Source organism: Elephantulus edwardii, unplaced genomic scaffold, assembly GCF_000299155.1.
Source record: "Elephantulus edwardii isolate Elephantulus edwardi_28Jun2011 unplaced genomic scaffold, EleEdw1.0 scaffold00143, whole genome shotgun sequence".
In the NCBI taxonomy this organism is placed as follows: Eukaryota; Metazoa; Chordata; class Mammalia; order Macroscelidea; family Macroscelididae; genus Elephantulus; species Elephantulus edwardii.
The window spans coordinates 6,333,403-6,339,952 of record NW_006399893.1 but is presented as its reverse complement, the minus strand read 5'-3'; the positions used below and the strand labels follow the sequence as shown (position 1 = coordinate 6,339,952).

Below are 6,550 nucleotides of genomic sequence, written 5' to 3'. Positions count from 1 at the left end.
TTATTTTTCTGAATGTTTATTTTTAAATTATAATTATGTGTTATATTACATACTCAGGTCTTTGCAGATATAGATATGTAGATATGAGTGTGTTGTATATTTTGCTGTTCTCCCATTGAGTTGACTATGACTCATAATGACCCCATGTATGACAGCTCTGATCCATGCTCTCTCCTGAGCCACTCTAACACCCTCTAACATACATACCCTTATAACCCCAGTTATTGTGTCACTCCATCTCATCTGGGGTCTTCCTCTCTTGCACTGTCCCTTGACCCTTCCAAGCATGATGTCATTCTTCTCCAAGGACTGATCCCTCCTCCTACATGCTCAAATACACACACACACACACACACACACACACACACACACACACACACTTACTTCAAATTCTTAATTTATTATTTCATCAGTATTTACTATAATGGTATGCTTTCTTCACACCTTTCATTTTAGTGGCTGTATATAATAGTCTATTAATGACATACTGTATCTTCTTTGTGTATCTTGGCTTTGGACTTCTCGTTCATTGCTAATTTTAACTTACTTGATTTCTTTATCATTTTCTATTCTTCAAAGATGAAGAGAGCTGACTACAAGCACTTAAAGATAATAGATTTGTGCTTTCCTAACTTTTTATGAACTCTCAAAAACCATGAAATTCTGGTAATGCCGCAGTGTTGGCTGTGTTTGTTGATTATAACTATGACCCAGCATTCTCTGAGCCACTCAGAGATGACAAGAACAGAGGCTCTTTTTTTATAATTCTTGGTAGCTGCAATCCCACTCTGTTATCTTCCCATAAATCCATGAACAGATAATCCTTTGAGATTGTGTCTACAACATTAGGTACATAAACCCCTTGCCCTCAGGTCATTTCTGACTCATAATGTCTGTATAAATCCAAAGCTGTTGCCACTGAATTGTTTCCTATTTATATGGCAACCCTCCATCAGGTTTCCATGTCTATAATCATTATGGGAGAAGACTGCAACCTCTCTCCTGAGGAGTGACTCGTGGATTTGAGCCACTAGCTTTTGGTTAGCAACCTAGCAGCACATAATGTTAGGAACATAGGAAATAGAAATGGCCTTTTGCAAGGCATATATTGGCAGGGTCACTTTCATGTTTATTATTAGTCTTTTTTATGGGCCAAAAGTCAAGAACCTAAAGATCTGGATCCTGAAATATTTCTTCCCCTTCTTTATTTTTATGATTATTAAACAGACAAAGCTGGAAAGAATATAAGAAGGCTAATCTCAGTCTACAAAACATGTAAAAGATGGCATAATCTTGACTTTTCTTATACAAGACCAATTCATGAGTGGCGGTTCTATTGCCTGTGCCTGAATGAGATGCAATAAAATTTTCAATAAACTGCATTGTAAGAGCTGTACTTATCTTTCCCATAGAATGCCTAACTGAGGCTTCTGATTATACTGGAGTGCCCTCTCATCATTCCTAATTTATAATGTCAAGATGTGTTTAGCTTTAATAAATTAAGCTTTGGGGGAAAGACTTGGGATCAAAAGTTAAACGTGTGTTTTAAAAAGGTCATTTTTCTTCTACATCATACTATTTAACAAATGAGGAAGCTTGTAAAATTCTGCTCTTAGTGTGTTTTATTATTCATTGGAGGACATGATGATTTGACAATTGACAATATAAAAATGAGAAGAGAATAAACAGAAGTATGTAATTCCACTGTCTCCTACTCTAGTTTAATTGGGCAGACTTCCTGTTAAGAAATTCTAAAAATGTGAATCCTGCAGCTGTGCTCAGAGGAGATAACCCAGAACTGGAATATGGCTACCTTCTGCCACTTCAGTGAGGACCATTGCTTCCTCCCCTCAAACTTTTAGTTCTTCCAACCTTCATCCTATTTTCTTTCTCTCTCTTCCTTTATGCTTCCTTTTATTTACTCCTCCATCCACATTTCTCTATTAATATTATTTCAACATATTCCCATTCCCTGACCTCTAAAAGGAAGCTGTGAGTCACATTTGAAGATTATTTATCTATCTATCTATCTATCTATCTATCTATCTATCTATCTATCATCTATCTATCTATCTATCTATCTATCTATCTATCTATCCATCCATCTATTTATTTAGGAATCTTTGAAAGAAAGCCATTTCCCTTTGCACCCAAAAAGGCACATTTATTCCCTGAAATTTCACCCAGGAAGGGTCCTCAGAAATTCAAGAAAGCTCTGCTGAGGAGATTAACTCTCTAGTTGAGATGACATGGCCACTTAGCAATCTAAAGTACACAGAGCTCCGGGCTCACCTCTGAACTCCTTCATCTTTCATGAGTCAAGAATTGCTTTCACAACAAAACAATAGTTGTGGTTTCTCTTACCTGAGAGTACACTAATTTGTTTATACAAAGTATCTCTCAAATAAATTTATGTGGTTCCAGATGTCCCATCTGTGTCTCAGTCAAAATCTTTGCAGGCCCTCATGCCTCTTCACTGTCCATTGTGGCTGTGGATTCCTGAAAGGCTCTATCTAGATTGGTTATCTGTGAGGTTAGTGGGTGTGGGGAAAATGACTTGAGAATAAATGGAACTTTAGTCCCACTGAAGATGTCAGGCTATACCATCTACTGTGGCATCTACTCACTTGACATATGTCTCAGCTTCCAAGGGCAGGGGATGACTTCTGAGGTTAGTAATTGTAATTTGAGCAATATCCATAGGGGCAGTATGGAGAGTTGGACCTCTGCTAGTTTCACAAAGGGAAACTGTCTTTATTGACAACATCCACAACACAATACTAACACCTATAAGGTCACACACAGCCTTCCACACTCCTGCAGCCACTTGCACTAGTATTAACACCAATCTTCCTGAGTTTAATGAGTTTAATCCAAAACTCGTTGCCATGACCACACAAACTTCATATACTTATACTCTTGATTGTGAGGTTTATTAGGAAAGTTGACAGGCTATAGGTTAGTATAGCAACAAGCAGCAGTATACAATAAATAAATATCCAGTATATCAGTCCAGAATAATGTTAATAGACTATACAGGTTGGCACCAATACAAAAACCCATACAGTTCCTTCAGTACTTCAGCAAGCCTGGTCTTGTCCTCTGGCTCTGATTTCATGGAGCAGCAGTTCCAAGTCAGGAACATCCAAATAGATTAGTAGCAGTTTCAAATCAGGCCGGTATTTCTGTGTTATTCAGTCCAGATAACCTTCTCAGACCAAGTGTCAACAGTATGTTGTTGTTGTGTACCGTAGAGTTGGAACTGACCCATTGCACATCCTCTGGCAATTTTTCAGAGACAGGAGGAGATTGCCCGTCCTTCTCCCACAGAGCAACTGGTGCCCTTGAAAGGTTTCAAGATTGCAGTGCAGATCTTGCCACTACACCACCAGAGCTCTCTATCAACACTATATCACATCTTATTCCTACTTTAGAACACAGTATATAGTCTCTTAATCCAGACAACTTCTCATGCTCCTGTGACCTTGGGCTAATTTAACAAATGATGCTGATGGTACCATGCTGGTCTCCCCTGCCCTCTGGCACCTGTTGTTGCTCTACCATAGATCCAGGTCTGGGGATTTTGCATCTGTTGGTAATGTAAGCAGACCATGATCTTTCAAGGTAGGTAAAATTGAGGCAGTTACATAAACAATGGCCTAGGAAAGCCATTTTTTAGTAACAGACCCACTGCACTGCAATAATATTTATTTCTTTAAAAGAGTAGATAGCTTCAAAACTTGAGATATAAAAATAGCCTGGCATTGTCCATACATAAACAGAGCAAGAAGTCCAGGACTTACCATCTTATAATGTGCCAATGGGGTTTCATGAATCAAGACCTGCCCTTCTTCTTTGCAAATAGAGCAAAGTATGACAGCTTGTATTGAGGTCAACTTGATTCGCTAATTCACTCACGGCTGTTATTCTCCTCTTCCTTTCCTACTTTTTCTCCCTATTGTTGGCTGAAACTCATAGTGACCCTATGTACAATAGCTCTGAACTGTCCCAGTCCTGAGCCATCTCGTTGACTCCAGCACACTTAACCCCTAAGTCAGTCCATCTCACTAGGGAGTACTTATTGTTGTAATTCTTAATACATCTGCCTGAATTTTGGCTCGTACTCTGTAGTTTACATTCCACTCAAGCCCATTATGTACCAACTGAATAATTTGCAAGCCATCATTGATTTTTTGAGTTGCTGTTAGGAAGAAAGGATCCTCTCCCCATACTTTAATTATGACTCTGATAATAGCAAAATGGAGTCAGCATTTGATATTCTTAGGTATCAATATTTACTGAATCGTCCTAATTTCTAACCTAACTCATTATATTATGTGAACTTGGAAGGCATGAAATAATATAAAATAGCATGATTAAGTGACACATGGTGTTTTAAGTGGTTGTTGTTGTTGTTATGTGCCATCAAATATGACCCATAGGACTGTTGTTATTGTTGTTGATTGCTGTCAAGTAGAGCACAATGCATAGCGACCCTATGAATAAAAAGCTTGAAGCCTTTCTGGAACTATCTTCATGTACAAAGTTTATAGAGTTTCCAGAGGCATGTTTTTTAGAAACTGGATGCCACTCCTGCTTCCAAACTGAGGATTTAAGTCCATTCTTCCCAGTTTAGTGAAATGACACTGGAGGGGACCCAAATTTGTGGGTGAACCAGAATGATAACTTGAGATGAAGTGAAAATGTGGATTGATGCCCTGCTAAAACTCAGTCTTTTAGAAACAAAGGTAGCATTTTTGCTGCGTAGCATCCAAATCTTCTGTCCAGCTGAGTCAGAAACAACGTTGTCCAACTCAAAAATGGTGGTTGACTAATCCACTTTGAATGTGTTTTAATCCAAACTCCTGCATCAGGATACTGAAAAGGCTTCCTATGCCTCTTTTTAGCCTCCCATTCCAGGGCTTTGATCTATAATTTTTCCTTTTTTAATCACCCTTTTATTTCATCCAGATTCTAAAATTCTGGGTCTACTCTGCTTTTGCATCATTGCCATAAGTATCCTATGAAAATTGAAATTTTATCCTATCGTGTGATTTCATCACAATTTCATTCATGCTGAGTCTATGATTGCAGTTTTCATCTCTTTCACTGACCCTCCACTTTTCCAAACGTAATGCCCCTTTGCCCCAAAGACTGGGATCTTCTGACAATATGTGGAAAATATGTGGGACAAAGTCTCACCATCCTTCCTCCAATATAGATTTTTTGTTTTGGGAAGGCCATGGTTTATTCACTACTTTTTGGCAACAGTTCTTTTTTTTCAATAATTTTTTTTTAATTTTAATTGTAATTTTAACAAAAGTTTACAGAAAAGTTAGAGTTTCATTAATTCATTGTTGCACATTTTAACCCCTGTCCCTCCCTTCCCCTTCCCCAAGTTGACTTTTTCCTTTTCATTAGTTTATTTACAAAATTCTAATACAAATTCGAACAAATTCTTTTCATTTCCCTCAACCCATCAAACTGTACAACCCAATGATTAATTCCCTCTTCTCCCTGTACATCCACATCCCTCTGCTTCCAGCCTCTCCCACCCCTCCTCTATCCTTATATCATTCTACAATAATGGTCTTATACAATATTTACCCTTGTGGGACTGAGTTAGTTCACTCAGCATAATGCTCTCCATTCCCTGTCAAGTAATAACTTATAAAATTATTGTTCCTGCATGCTACATAGTATTCCATTGTGTGAATGTACCATAATTTCTCAATCCATTCATTTGTGGTTGGACATTTGGGCTGTTTCCATGTTCTTGTGTATAAATCTCAGTGTGTGCCTCGGTTCTCATATTCTCAGAGTATATTCCAAGTAGTGTAATAGTGGGTCATATGGAATTTCTATATTCAGCTGTTTGAGGAAGCGCCAAACTGTCTTCCAGAATGGTTGCACCATTTTACAATCCCACCAACAATGTATAAGATTTCCTTTCTCGCTACATCCTCTCCAACATCTATTACTTGCTGCCCTGTTTAACTCTGCTGCTCTTAATGGAGTGAGATGTTACCTCATTGTGGTTTTGATTTGCATCTCTCTTCTTGGCAACAGTTCTTTGATCCAGCTTTCTCTTGCATATAAAGAAGTAGAAAATACAATGGCTTAAGTCATGAATGCCATAGTCTTTTAATTGACATTCTTGATCGTTTTAATGTAAAACCTATACTTGGACCAGGAGGCAGTTGTCAGAACAGAACAAGGAAACACTGCATGGTTCAAATTGGGAAGGCATACGCCAGGGATGCGTCTTATCTCCATACCTTTTCAATCTGTATGCAGAACAGATTATCCTGGAGGCTGGCCTCTATGAAGAGAAATGTGGGGTCAAGATTGGTGGACAATCTATCAACAATCTGCATTATGCAGATGATACAACCCTGCTTGCTGAAACTGAGGAGGACCGGAAGCACCTGCTATAGAGGGTAAAGTACTGCAGCCTCCAGTATGGATTGAGGCTCAATGTCAAGAAGAAGACAAAGATTCTCACCACTGGACCAATTGGCAGCATCAGGATGGATGGTGAAGAGATTGA

General features: G+C 38.5%; 1 protein-coding gene across 1 annotated transcript in view; it reads left to right on the top strand.

Annotated features, from left to right (window-relative positions):
• The window catches only part of NCKAP5 (NCK-associated protein 5), a 914,632-nt gene that overhangs the window by 569,313 nt on the left and 338,769 nt on the right, over nt 1–6,550 (top strand).